The sequence below is a fragment of the Bactrocera tryoni genome, unplaced genomic scaffold (assembly GCF_016617805.1).
Source record: "Bactrocera tryoni isolate S06 unplaced genomic scaffold, CSIRO_BtryS06_freeze2 scaffold_7, whole genome shotgun sequence".
NCBI classification, from domain to species: domain Eukaryota; kingdom Metazoa; phylum Arthropoda; class Insecta; order Diptera; family Tephritidae; genus Bactrocera; species Bactrocera tryoni.
The window spans coordinates 20,252,255-20,267,969 of NW_024396366.1; the positions used below are offsets into that span (position 1 = coordinate 20,252,255).

At 39.7% G+C, this 15,715-nt stretch overlaps 1 pseudogene; it reads left to right on the forward strand.

Moving 5' to 3' along the window:
• Positions 1–1,701: 1,701 nt before the first annotated feature.
• LOC120781837 lies at positions 1,702–2,350 on the forward strand (annotated as a pseudogene).
• The last annotated feature ends 13,365 nt before the right edge of the window (positions 2,351–15,715 follow it).

Below are 15,715 nucleotides of genomic sequence, written 5' to 3' on the forward strand. Positions count from 1 at the left end.
GGGATCAGAGTGAGGAAATAGCTCAGATATCCGACTGCACAGACACTACTGAGATTTTTACTAAATCACATGTGGCCTCTATTAAGGCCAATGTTTCAAATGTGCCTACCAGAAGAAGCATGGTCTTAGGTACAGCCATGATGAAAATAAGTCACAACTGTCGTAAGCAACAGTCTTCAGAAACGCTTAAATCTGACAAGCAAAATGGTCAGCGCTCGAGTTTCAGGATTGAATAATACCGTGTCAGGACGAGTTCAATCGGTATGCTCGATCACAATTGGCTCGCCCCGTAACAAAAGTTTAAGACTAGAATCGGAAGCGTTGGTACTGCCAAAATTGAGTGGACTGCTTCCATCCAGATCAATAAACCCTTCAATTGTCAAAAGGTTACCCAATATCCACTTAGCTGATAATAATTTCTATACGAGTCAAAAAGTTGACTTGTTGATTGGAGGGGATCTTTACCTGAAAATCATACTAAATGGGGTAAAATCGAAAATCTTCGGATATCTCATTGCACAACGTACAGTATTCGGTTGGATTTTAACAGGTTCCGTTCCCTCCGAAGAATCGAAGAATAATACGACTTACGTTACATATTTCAACGAGGTATCCTTAGATAATCAGCTGTCCGAATTCTGGGAGCTAGAAGAAATACCTAAAAAATCATTTCTCACCGTGGAAGAACAATATTGTGACAGGTTATATTCAAAAACAACCATTAGAAACAAAGAAGGGTGTTACATTGTTTTACTTCCATTTAAAGTTTTTCCAGCAGAAACTTTATTTGGAGCATCTCGTCATATTGCATTCAAACAATACTTGAGAAGTGAGACATCTCTCAATAAACAACCTCTCTTTAAGGAAGAATACCGAAAGGTCTTGAGGGAGTACATAGACTTAGGTCATATGCAACGATTTCCACACAACATGGCAGAAAATCCGTACAAAAGTTACTATCTCCTTCACCACGCCGTTTACAATGCTTCATGTCGCACATCCAATGGTGTAAGTTTAAATGACATTTTGTACACCGGTCCAGCACTCCAAGCTGATCTCACTATTATGATCACCAAATGACGACTTTTTAGATTTGTGTTCAATGCTGATATTGAAAAAATGTATCGTCAAATTTTGGTCAATTCCAAGCATACATCCTATCAAAGAATCCTCTTTAGAGATTCTTTGGACGGGAAGATCAATGAGTTTCAATTAAATAGAGTCACTTTCGGGCTCAATTATGCTCCGTATCTAGCATTCCGTACACTGTTGGAACTAGCTGAAGATTCAAAATCAGCGCTCCCTTTAGCTGCGAAAATAATAAAAGCTAATACATACGTAGATGACGTCTTATCTGATGCTCATGAAATCTCAACTGCAATTGATTCAAGAGACTAGCTGATTAAACTATTAGCCTCAGCCGGCTTCCCATTAAGAAGGTGGACATCAAACAGCAAGAAAATTCTGAAGGGCATACCTAACGATCATCTTTTGACAACAAATTTTCTGGAATTCGACAGCAGTAGCGAAGCCAAAACATTGGGAATTCGATGGAATGCGAGATCGGACAACTTTTACTTTTCAACTAAGCCTCTGGACAACAAAGACTTTTTCACTAAAAGAGAAGTTTGGTCTATGATAGCTAAATTGTTCGACCCAGCAGGATGGTCAAGTCAAGTAATCATCGTTGCTAAAATTTTAATGCAGGACATTTGGTTGGAAAAAACCGATTGGGACGAAGCTTTGACTTCCAAATCTCTCAAGAAGTGGAAGACATTTTTAGAAAATTACCCACATATAAACATGTTATACACCGAGTTGTCAAGTACAGTTCCATGGATTCTGCGATGCCTCAGAAAAGGCGTACGGCGCAGCGATCTATTTGCGCGTGCAGGTGAATCTGGTGCTCTTTTGTTAGCTAAAATGGTTGAATATCTTCAACCCACACTGGACATTGTACATCAGGGAATATATTTATGGACTGACTCCACCATTGTTCTCGTATGGCTACGTAAGCCACCGCGTTCGTGGTCGACTTTCGTTGCGAATCGAATATCAAAAATTTGCGAGCATACTCAAATTGAAAACTGGAGGCATGTCAACTCCGAAGATAACCCCGCTGACCTGGCTAGCAGAGGAATCTCTCCTCAAGATTTACAACCAAACGATCTTCGGTGGTGTGGTCCTAAGTGGTTAAAACTTCAACGATCCGAGTGGCCAAACCAAAATTATGCAGTAGACGTTGATGCTACCCTGGAGGCCAAGAGCATTCGTGTGCACCATACATCAGTTATTGAGACCGGAGATGTTTTGGAACGTTTTTCCGAATTTTCAAGAGCACTCCGCGTAATTTCTCGAGTCTTCAGATTCTACAACAAAATTCATCCAGAATACAAAATCCCTACACCGTCTGCAACGTTCACTTCTGATGAAATTAAATTTGTCAAACACCGACTTATTCAGTTAACTTAGAAGGCACATTTTGTTTCTGAGTACTCAGATTTAATTAAAAATCTTCACAACAATAGTAAGTCTTCGTCTCGTAGGCGGACATTTTAAACAAGGCTCCCTCCCTCAGCTTCGATGAGCAGCACCCAATTATACTACCATACAACTGTCAATTCTTGAAATTATTGGTCAAATTTATTCATATTACTTCCCTTCACGGAGGCAATCAACTAGTTCTGCGTCTTCTGCGAGTGCAATTTTGGATCTTTAAGGCTAAGAACTTAATCCGCACAGTGACACATAATTGTAAGATCTGCGTTTTATATAAAAAACGAGAGCAAATACAACTTATGGCATCACTTCCTGCGCCACGATACGATAACGATACAGGCCGAGCTTGCCTAATAACAAAGGGATATGTATGCGTTTTTGTTTGCTTTTCAACAAGGGCTATCCATTTTGAAGCCACATTCATGAGTGCTCTCACAAGATTCGTATCACGTCGGAGCTGCCCAAATCACATTTATTCGGACAATGGCATGGCACTAACTTCGTTGGAGCATCGAGAGAAATAGAGAAAGATTTCAAAGCCTTCTTAAAGACATGCCCTGACGCGATAGCCAACTCCAGCAATTTCCCCCACCTAAAATGGCATTTCATTCCTGCAGGTGCTCCTTATATGAGAGGCTTGTGGGAGGCAGGAGTGAAAAACAGACCGGCAGAACCAGAAATCTCTGAGAACCCGCTATCATTAGTGAACCGATGGCAAAAACTAAAGACCCTAAGTCAGCACTTTTGTTAGAGATGGAAGACCGAATACTTAAAGGAACTTCATATACGAAAGAAATGGAAACATTCCCAACAGAACGCCAAAGTCAACGACCTAGTGGTAGTTCGTGATGAAAATTTATCTTCAAATGAATGGAGATTAGGAAGGATCATCAAAGTATATCCAGGGCTGGACCAACGAGTTCGGGTGATGGACATCGAAACTCAACGTGGCTTAATTTCTATACCTGTAACAAAGATTATCATTTTACCCAATTAATGTTGATTTTCACACCTTAATAATCTTCCTTTTTGTTTAGGAAATTATTGAAGATGACGACAATCAACTGCTCCCTATGCGTAGATAGCCATCTACTTCGCTGGTTTCCAAAGTTCCGGCAGATGTGCGCAGAAGTTAGACTGAGGACCACATTGATCCGCCGCTATTGCAGCAACTGCCACGCCACCAACTATTCAAAGAATGAATGCGACAGCGTAATACTCTCCAAACGTTGCGGCAACCCACACCACACGATGCTTCATGGCATCAGTTCAGACGCCGAAGAACCAGACGACGATGTCATTGAACTGACATGGACACATCAGGTCGAGGCAGCAGAAATGGAAGAAAACTTTTTGACAATCGGCACTACGGACTCGGACCCCTCTGAACCGTGTCAACCGACGTCATCAGTCACGCAAAGCTCTGACCAGCGATTCTTCTCCCGCATACCACACGCTCAAGATGGAGCTAGACTCGAGTCGATTCGCCGACTTTCGGATTGGCGGCATGTCAACGATCGACTGCGACTCGATTCGTCTCAGCGACATTGCCCGGACTGAGCGCAACGACGTCAAGCAGATGCATGCCGTATCATCATGGATATTCTCGCGACACTACCTTGGCAGCAAAGACTTGCGCTGTCACCAACATCCTTAATAAGTGTTCGAACTAAAACCGGGGTTTCGGGACAACCAGGGTGGAGAAACAGAAATCTCCGTGAGTGCCCAAATACAACGTCGTTCATTACCACGGACGCCAGTAAGGTCTCTGGAAGACCATATATTTCAACACTTCCAGAACCTAAGACTGGCAGACAAAGAGTTCTGCAAGGCAGCGCCAGTCGAGGTAATTTTGGGAGCGGACGTCTACTCCCGGCTCATGTCGCCAGGGTTACAACCAGCGGCAGTGGGTCGACTCACCGCCCAAAATACGACACGGGGATATATAATATCCGACGTCGTATAATATCGGCACAATAAAGTGCACTGGCTGCCAACGCCTCTCACATTCACCACCTACCCAGGATCGAGTTAGACTCGAGTCGTCTCGCCGACCTCGGAAGAAGGTGACTTCTATGCAAATTGGCGGCATGGCAATGACCGACTGAGGTTCGATTCATCTCAGCGGCATTTCCCGGACCGAACCAGACTCGATTCGTCTCGTCGGCCACCCCATCTGCAGAGAAGACGTGGAAGAGGAAGTGCAGGACCCAGTTAGTTTTAAGTTAGCTTAAAGTAATTTATTGTAAACTGCGTTTGCAGTAATGCTGCAAGGCGGGGAGAATGTTAACGCCGCCCCGCCCAATTTCTTTTGCCACGTCTGTATCAGCAGAGTAATCTTTTCTTTTCTTCCTTTTCGAAGTTTTAATTAGCGCGAAACTAAACTCTAACTAAAAAAAGTTGCGCGCGCTCTCTCCTTTTGCGACAACCTAGCGATACAGACGTGGTAAGTGTTTGTCCAATTATATTATATTTAAATACATTTTATTATAGGAAACTTGTTGGTTTTTATTTAACTTTTGTGGAATAAATTTGCGCCGACCGTTTCCCCACGGCCAACCACATCAATGGAACGAGCGAGCACCGTGCTCCACCACCCGAATTATAATACTTATGTACTAAGTATGTACATATATGCTTTGATACCAAATACTTATGTATAAGCGGATCATACATACATATGTATATGTATAAATTATATGCCGAGTCGGTTGCGCATAGAAAATAAACGAATCTGAGGAGTAAATTTCTTTACATTGGAATTAGCATTATTTTTCTCACTTAACATTGAAAATGCTCAATTCTGCTATTTTTGTGGTGAAACACGCTTATAATTGGTCTGTGGTGAGACTCCTCCATCTCTGCCGAGTACCCCTTCGAAAAGTTACGATATCTGAAACGTGAACCTCCTCTATGATAAACGTTCTCTGTCTATATTATACGTTCTCTGCTGAAAATGCTCAATGCTGCTATTTTCGTGTCCCCTGATGTTAAGTGGTGAAACGCGCTAATAATTTTCTGTGGTGAAAGGCACTCATCCAAAACAGTAAATATCCCAAAATTGAAATATCCCTAAATTTTTGACATCGGAACTTTCTCTATAAATATACATACGTTCTCTGCTTGAATCTTATGAACGGTCGACGCCCAACTCAGTATGCTATTCAAATGTCACAAAAACTAGTGTTATGTAGATGCTGCATACTTTTAAGCGCATCTTTTTGGTGAGCTGCTTAAACTTACTATCGCCTTCATAGAGTGTCGCTCAAATATTCTAGGTTTCAGTACGTACAAGTGAAGCTAATAAAAGCGTATTAAAAAGCGCAAGCTTCGACGGAGATGACAGCAAACTAGGTCCTCTGCTTACAAAGCTAAATAAATGTAGCGAAACTAACGACACAAATTAAACAGTTTTTGTTTTAAAACTTATCGGGCTAAACTAACAGCTGATAAATCCACTGATTATTTCCTCTGGAAACCTGGAAGAAATGTGAATAAACAAATAAAACATGTGGTACTATTAAAACTAAACAAAACTATATGGGCCAAAACGAATGAACATAAAGCTGAGGTATTTGCAAATCACATTTACGCCTAACGATGGATATGAAATAAACTGTGAAAGTAGTTGGTTGGATCCACAAATCAGCATTTCTCTTGTTAGTAGTACATAAATAAACAATCTTACCGAGAGCACCAGATTCAAAACAGTACCTGGCTACGATTTAATAACCGGAGAAATATTATGCAATTCACCCAAAAAATAAAGAGACTTGTAAACATTATAAACAGCGCATTATGCCTCAGATACGTTCCATCAATTTGACTTTCGTGACGACCATTCAACAATTGACAGAATTGCGAATTTCGTTGAAAATACAATGTACAAAAAGAACGTTTGGACGGCGGCCTTCTTAGACGTGTCTCAAGCTTTTGTCAAATTTTGGAATTCGGGTGTGCTGCCCAAATTGAAATTCGAAATAATTGTTTCCGACTTAAAATATAGATACTTCCGCATTAATCGAGAGGATGCATACTCAAACTTGTAACTGATAGAAGAGGGAGCTCTCCAGGGAAGCGTGTTGGGGCCAATGCTTTATTTGCTTTTTACCAGCGACCTCCCATCTAACTGATGTTAAATGAAAGCGACATGCAGATGACACAGCTTTGTTAAGAGCTGGAAAGTCAACTTCAGTTTCTACTCGACGAGTGCAGACTGCAGTCAATGCAATTACTAAGTGGCGCATCAAATTAAACGACAATTCACGTCGACTTTACTTTGAAAAAATCGACACATCGTCTGATTTATATGAATAATATTAATAAAATTCCTCATTATAACAGCGTTAAGTAACCAGATATCACCTTAGATGCTAAGCTACGCTGAAAAGAGCATATCAAAGAAAAGGAGTGAGCTTGATTTGTTAAACTTTATCGATTCAAAACAAACTGTTAGTATACAATCAGTTTGGGCCTAAGGAGCCCAACTATGGGGTTCCTTAGATAAAGAACTACATTTTCTACAACCACATACCAATCTCTATGAGTTTCAACGAATGTCATTTGGACTTCGAAATGTTCCGGTTACGTTTCGAAGGATGATAGAAAAATTTTGAATTGCTTAGTTTTTTGGGATGACGTAATAATCTTCTCAACGATCTTCGAAGAACACTTAGAAGCAGTTGAGAAAGTACTAAAGCGTTTGAAAGAAACCAAACTTCAAGTTTAAATAGACAAGTGTGCCTTCTTTGCAAAAGAAACAAAGTTTTTAGGCCACGTTATTATCTCTGAGAGCATCTGTTGCAATATATTGCACGAGTATAAAATTGACCCCATTCTTATCCATGATCAAAAAAGATTTTGCTCTTGTCACAGTTTCAAGTAATTTTCCTCTAGTAGCAGCTCTTTTGAGGACTAACAAAGTAACTTTATTCGCCAGTCGTACTCTGAATGGACATGAACAACAATATATAACTTTAGAAAAAGATTTGTTGCCCTTTAATTCTCACGACAGTCGGTTCTCTCTTACCGGAATTTTCCCGGATTTTATCTGCCCAAGGGCTGTTTTTTCAGTGATCCAATTCGGATCGGTCCTAACTCGTGCATGTATTGAGTCCAACCCTGGTCGGAAGAATCTTCTGCTTTGTGTTCGCTAAAAAGCTCCATGCCAACTCCCCCTCAGTTAGGTGTAATCTTAATACCTGTTAAGCCTTCAGACGCATCGGGAGTGGCCTCATGCTAAATGAATGGCCAACAAAGGAACGCCAGCGAACAAACCGCCCCTGCTGCAACCACCTACACACCACTCCCAGAATCACGCATGGACACCTGCGACAAACCCATATACTACAATACAAATTCAATATAATGTGACGGTATAGCTATTCCGTCGGGCGATGTCTGGCTTGAAATATTTAACATATACCCTCAAGTACATGTTCCCCAACAAAATATCACTGGAACATAGATGCGTTATTTCAGCTTTAAATCCGCTTCGTACTACGCGACTTTAACACGCATCACGGGAGAGTACTTTCACCGCACAACCCACTCCTTCGGATGAATTAGTTAGCGAACGCAATTTCCGCCAGATTATCACAGATCAGCCTCCATTATGAAATATCCCCAAGTCGGTTGAAGCTGATCGACTTCCTCGGGACCCTAAATATGGTTATCTGTAGTACTAGATTCCAGCATAGAAAAATTTATCAAGCAATCTGACTGTTACGGATCGAGAAGCCACCAATCAGACTCAACATGCTGTGACGGAGGACACGTCTCTAGTGTTTTAGGCGTGCCTACGCCCCGAGGTCCTAAAGTGCAACATTGGTTTCTAGACCGGAGCATCTAGTGACTGATGCTCAGAGCATCAGAAAATTAAGGAGGTAACAGTGGATGTTCCATTGCTCGACCAGGAAGAAGTTCGAATAGCAACTACCCGTTTGAAGAACAACAAAGCGGCAGGGCCGATGGATTACCGGCCGAACTATTCAAATACGGCCGCAAAGAATTGATAAGGAGCATGCATCAGATTCTATATAGAATATGATCGGACGAAAGACGGACCTCTCCGAGCCGTTCGATATCAAACGAGGTTTCAGATAAGGCGACTCTCTTTCGTGTGACTTCTTCAGCCAACTTCTTGAGAAAATAATTCGAGCTGCAGAATTAAACCGAGAAGGTACAATCTTCTATAAGGTAACGATGCAAATAAGTCTGGTGGTGAACGACGGCGAGACGAAATATCTCCTGTCATCAAGCAAACAGTCGTCGGATTCGCGACTTGGCTTCCACGTCACCGTTGACAGTCATTACTTCGAAGTCTTGGAACCAGTATTAACGCCAACCACAATATTAGCCTCGAAATCCAACGCAGAATAACTCTTGCCAGCAGGTGCTACTTCGGACTGAGTAAGCAATTGAGAAGTAAAGTCCTCTCTAGACGAGCAACTAGCAGCGACGTAGAGGAGGACCTAGCTGCAGTTGTTATCTCGGACGTACCGAAAAGAAGAAACGACTGGCGAGCTGTCGTAAAGTGCGGTGCCGTTAACTCGGCTATAACCCCGTAAGCGGTGTCTACGCCATTAAAGAAGAAGAAGGAGTTCACGGTTGCTGCCACTCATTTCATCCCGTTTGAAGAACTTCGGTAAAATTTCCAAGACAAAGTAGCTTTTTCAGCGAATGAGTGTGACGCCCTGCGCCATGCCCTTAGATCCCCGAATAAGGGATTTCTGTTTGGAGTTTCCGCAATTGGTTATCCAACATAAGCGGACAAAAAGTTATGGAGCATCTGAAGACTTGTAACCTCTTCACCGGCGTGGGTAAGCCTAGGATTACTGCTAAGATTTTGCCGGTCCCAAAAGACATGACTGAGTTGAAATTCATTTCAATGGCCTTGCCTATTCGGACCCGAAGAAGTGTGCCTGTCCAGTTTTGCCGGCATATCACATTGCACCCTTCGACAGGCAAAGCCAAACGGTTGTGCAAAATATCAAAAGACTGCGTACCCTTTATTTTAACCGATGAGAAGGTTCGGAGAGTCATCAACAAAATAAAATACTCTTAATCCGTTGGCCCAGATAAAATAAACATTCTGATGATAAAACACTGTGCTCGACTGGAGTAAGCTACTTAAACAAAGTCCCCAACCTGTCGCTGACCACTCTTCAAATGCCCGATATGTAGAAAGGTGGAAGAGTGGTATCACTACTGAAGCTTAGAAAACTCGCCGGAAATGGGGTTTATTCTCGCCCGATAGTCTGGCAGATCACCAGCATTGCTCCCGAACAATATAAAAGACAAAGAAACGATGTTAGCCACATGCAAGGAATCCAACCGCACCAAAATGGTCGCCTGGGTGCAATGAAAAGCAGACGAAGAAGCTTCAGACATATTCGAACACAGCACTCCGCACTATAGCGGAATGCCTCTGGATGTCTTCGATCGAACATCTACACAGTGAGGCTTCCAGTTAAGGAACATAACGAACTCTTCTCTAAACTGTTTCTGCTGGGGTGGTTTTGCAGAAAACTTCACTACAGTCGCCTGCTTGAAGCGAACTCGCCTCCTAGGAATATTAGATGACGAACTTGAGTTGTCCCGATAATCTAGAGTTACCTTTACGCAGCTTTTTTTGGATACTGTTGCAGGTTAACCTGCTAGTTATCCAGAATCGACCTTGACATACCAAATATATGTCCAACAAGCAACGACACGCATGACTATAACCACCTATTTGCATGCCCACCCAATAGTGTGACGAAATATTGTCCCAAATTGGTCACCTCATAATGTCAATGTTGTTACCCATTAATAACAATTCTTGTTTACCATTTTAAATGTACAGACATGATAGAGATCATCATTAATCGATTGTCGTTTTTTATATTTTGTAAACGTAAAGGGAAAAAATAAATAAATTTCACATAATTGTCATAACTATTATGATTCAAAGTCACAAATTTATTTTTATTTTTATTGGTAAATATTTTTTGACTGGGTTATAAAAAATTTAATAAATGCTTACGAGTTATTTATTTTCATTCAGGTTTTATTTACATCTCTAAATAACGGAAAGTGACAACTGACACATCTGTTCGTTTTCAATGGAGAAAAATTTAAAATTGTATCTAATTTAATATTATAAATTTAGAACCTTGTGTGTTTGAAGATATAAAAAGTAATTAATTTTACCCAAAATTGCAAAAGGAGATACAAAAATATCTAAATAATTGCGGTATTGGTAGGGTAGCGAAATACAAGGAGGGGTTGCAAAGTAAACAGGACATTTTGAATCTAGCGCCCCCTGATGGCGTCATCTATATGTCGACTGGTGCATTAGAGCCTCCTATCTTTATCGATTGTCCATTGCGTTTTAAGTGTCAGTATGCTTGTGTTATCGGTGCGAAAACGAGCTTCGAACAAAGAGCCAACATTCAATTTTGTTTTAAAACTGGTAAAACTTTTACCGAAAAGTTTCAATTGATGAAACAAGTTTATGGCGATGATGGCCTATCCCGTAGCAGAATGCACGAGTGGTTGTATCGTTTATGAAGTGGTCGTGAGGACATAAATGACGATCAACATGTGGGCGAATCAAAATCCATGATCAGCGGAAATTAAATCGAAATTATGCGCGAATTAATCAAAAATCAGTCGAAATCATCATTGAAATTCATGGAAATGGAATTGAACATCTCAAAGGTGTGTGTACGGTTCGTTCTGCACAAATTGACTGATGACCAAAAATTGCTTTCATCGATGGACGCTTGTGACCGATTATTTGACCAAAAATCACATTTTAACCATTAACCACTAAACGTATTCACCTGATATGGCATCGTGCGACCTCTTCCTTTTCGGCAAAATGCGTTTTCCCATGAAGGGAAAGCATTATGCAGACTTAGAGACCATTCAAAAGGCTTTCACCGGCATACTGGCGGCCATACCGGCCAACGAGCTAAAACACTCGTTCGACATGCTTTTGGACCGTGCAAAAATCTATATTGAAGCAGGAGGAGATTATTTTGAATAAAATAAATTGATTTTGCCGAAAAAACTATTTGCTCTGTTTACTTTGGAACGCACCTTGTACAATACATACAATACGACCTATTTAAAAACTGGGAATGCCGAAGTAGACTGCCTGCACCGAAGGGTAGGTGAAAATAATCATTTACCTAAAACATGAATGTAATTATATTAAATATAGTAGGTTTTATACAGGGATAACGGGGAGGCAGACGTGGAGTTTTCTGACAGCATTTAATCGTACTTTAGGCTGCATCTCAATGAATCTTTGACAAGTTTTTAAAATGTGCGATTGAGATGAGCACAGTTTACATTAAATATTGTTTGTTTTGGTGTGATGTGAATTGATGGGTTTGGATCCAATCCTTGACTGCAAGGTTGGTATCCGACTTTCACCATCAGCCGACTTAATGTTAGGTTGAGTACTCAACTCGCCTTTGAGGTTTGATACTCTCTCAAGCGTTTTACCCCGTTTGGTTAAAAACTTGTCTAACTCAACCCATTTTGGGATCTCTGAATCCAGAGATTGTTCCCAAAGCGACAATGTATAGTCCGGCAGTCGGATAAAACACAAATACGCAAATATGGCATCCCAGCTATCTATATTGATGCCATGTATTTGTAGAGTTGAAATGCAGCTACATAAGCGTGGTAACAGCTTGAATATTTAAGCTTAATTTCGTCGATTGGCCTTGTGTCGGAAGGATCCACCTTTGGCAAACACAACTTGTATTCTGACTTTACCTCTGCCCACAGAGATTTCAGTTCAGTTTGTTGTACTTCAAGAGAGTAGGTACTTTGGTTGTTTGCTGTTGGAGTAAAAGACTCCTCAAACTCCAGTAGAGCGTCTGAAGCTGTGATAAATGCTTTTATGGATTCCATTGTGTTCGAAAATTGAACCGGAACTGCAAAAATCGGATCTAAAACTTTGAAACCAAAATAAAAAAATATTTGCAAATATGTTGAAGAAAGTTCAAAAGTTATAGAACCAATCACGGACAAACTGCAAATTAGTAGTGCGTTTTTTCTTAGTTAAGCGTGAATGTATTGAAGTATTTTTCCCAAATTTAATTTGAATGTGCTTGCTGGGTAATCGGCCCAATGCACTTGCACGCCTAGTCTTCGACGATGTACACAAACAAAATTGATGTGTGCTTAATTGCTTTATTTAAATCCAAATACAAATACAGATAAAAATTCACACGCACTTATTTGATTTATATCCACTATTCACTTTCACTGTTGTTTGTCTGTGCTGCTCTCACTTTGCTCCTTGCCTTAGCTGGCTTTCTTGCCGTCGCTCACTTCACTTTTCTAATTTTGTATTTTTTTTTTGTTTGCACTCGCGAAACTGCAGCTGCGTTATTGCTGCTTGCCAGGAATAATGGGATGCCCAACTTATTCCAGTGTGAGAGCGCCTCAAAATAAGCGTTTTTTATAACATTTTCCATTGTGGCCAGATCGAACGAAATAAGAATTTTTGGGCATTTAAATTAAAAAAACAAAACGATAACAATTCAATTTATAACGAAAAAAACAAAACGATAAATGAATACATATAACGATAAAAACAAAACAATAACAATTCATGTAAAATATATATAACAAGTAAGGAAGGGCTAAGTTCGGGTGTCACCGAACATTTTATACTCTCGCATGGTAAAGTGATAATCGAGATTTCATAATACGTCATTTACATATTTTTCAAATACCGTATTTTTGTAAAGTTTTATTCCGCTATCATCATTGGTTCCTAATGTTTATACTCGTATTATACAGAGAAGGCATCAGATGGAATTCAAAATAGCTTTATATTGGAAGAAGGCGTGGTTGCGAACCGATTTCACCCATATTTCGTACATGTCATCAGGGTGTTAAGAAAATATTATATACCGAATTTCATTGAAATCGGTCTAGTAGTTCCTGAGATATGGTTCTTGGTCCATAAGTGGGCGGCGCCACGCCCATTTTCAATTTTTAAAAAAAGCCTGGGTGCAGCTTCCTTATGCCACTTCTTCCGTAAAATTTAGTGTTTCTGACGTTTTTTGTTAGTCGGTTATCGCACTTTTAGTGATTTTGAACATAACCTTTGTATGGGAGGTGGGCGTGGTTATTATCCGATTTTTTCCATGTTTGAACTGTACATGGAAATGCCTGAAGGAAACGACTCTGTAGACTTTGGTTGACATAGCTATAGTAGTTTCCGAGATATGTACAAAAAACTTAGTAGGGGGCGGGGCCACGCCCACTTTTCCAAAACAATTGCGTCCAAATATGCCCTCCCTAATGCGATCCTTTGTGCCAAATTTCACTTTAATATCTTTATTTATGGCTTAGTTATGACACTTTATAGGTTTTCGGTTTCCGCCATTTTGTGGGCGTGGCAGTGGGCCGATTTTGCCCATCTTCGAACTTAACCTTCTTATGGAGCCAAGGAATACGTGTACCAAGTTTCATCATGATATCTCAATTTTTACTCAAGTTACAGCTTGCACGGACGGACGGACAGACGGACGGACAGACAGACATCCGGATTTCGACTCTACTCGTCGCCCTGATCACTTTGGTATATATAACCCTATATCTGACTCTTTTAGTTTTAGGACTTACAAACAACCGTTATGTGAACAAAACTATAATACTCTCGTTAGCAACATTGTTGCGAGAGTATAAAAATATCACAGTAATATAATTATTTACATATATACAAATGCCTACATTTATATCCCAAATTCTAATTTTCCTTAAAAAAAATTGCTTTCTTATTTTAGAGCCTCTTTATCCTAACTGTTTACAAAATTTCTACTTTTTTATTTTCTATCGTAAGTTTGAGTTCGCATATTGTAACCACTAAAAAATAAAAAAAAAATTGGAACCTATAGGTGTGAAACACACAAAATTTTATTTTTAAAATTAGGGACAGAAAGGTCTTTATTTAAAAATTTAGTTAAGAAATATATTCTATTTCTAATAAAAAGGGTTATAACTATTTTTGGGTCACAATTATCACAACACAAAAAGGGCCTAACATCTTCCATTTTATTAAAAAGAATATATCCTATTCCTAATTTATGACAATTACTGTCGAATTCTTCTAAAAATCTGGTTTCCAAAATTTTTACAAATGCAATAAAATTCTCAGGCGGCTTCACTAAATTGCATTTGTCTATTTGATTTTGATGCATGAAGATGAATTCGTCCGAAGGAATTTCATCTCCTAAATATGGTAAAGGCAGGGAACATGTGTGCAGTTTGAAAATTTTTAAATAAAAATAGCCGCAAAAGTAGCTAAATGCATTTTCTTTCAAAAAATTAATTTCTAAACTACTATCTAATGTTATTGATCTAACGAGGGAGTGTTCAGGCCGTGGTAGATCTTGAAAATCCTGCCAAGAAAGGTCATTCAATAGTGAATCATTACACACATTACGTAGAACATTATTACTATGTTCCGAAATTACTGTAGCATCAGGTTCCAAAGGCAGCTCACAGTTTCCTTTTGTTACGACGTTTACGTAACGTAAGCCCCACGATTTCCTAAACAAACTAGAGAACATATAGGGCGTTACTCTAGTACCTCCTCTGCTTCGAATCTGACCAAAAAATGTTCTAAACTGTCCTGACATAGTCGTCTCGTCTTCAAGTACGGAAAACCTGAGTGTGACAAAAATCGCCACAATTGGCTTAAACTGTTAATATTTAACACCCACCCCTTTATAAAACTAAAATTATTGTGTTGCTTTCTAATTCGTCTACGACCCGAATAGTTTTTAAAACTTCTTCTGCCTCATTTAAAAAGTCTAATTGTCAGGGGAACCTACAAACACTTTTTTAGTGGGTACAACAGCCTCAACGAAACTGCTATTTAAAATATCAAATAATTTATTAAAAAACGAAACGAATTCCGCGGTATTAATAAAGCTGCTACTATTCGAGCTTAAGGCTTCCGAGCTATATAGGGACAACATACCAGAAGCGACCGTATTACTCAATACTTGAGACGCGAATTTAACCTTCATTTTTTGGAAGGTATTTGGATAAATATGAGCATCGGTTAATTTATGCGCACACCGATAACTCGACTTAGAGTCGGTTTCATAAAAATGAACAATATCCGACCAACTAACCCGTCTATTTTTAAAGAAACCCGTATTTTTTAAATTTTGTAAACAGTTACGACTACTTT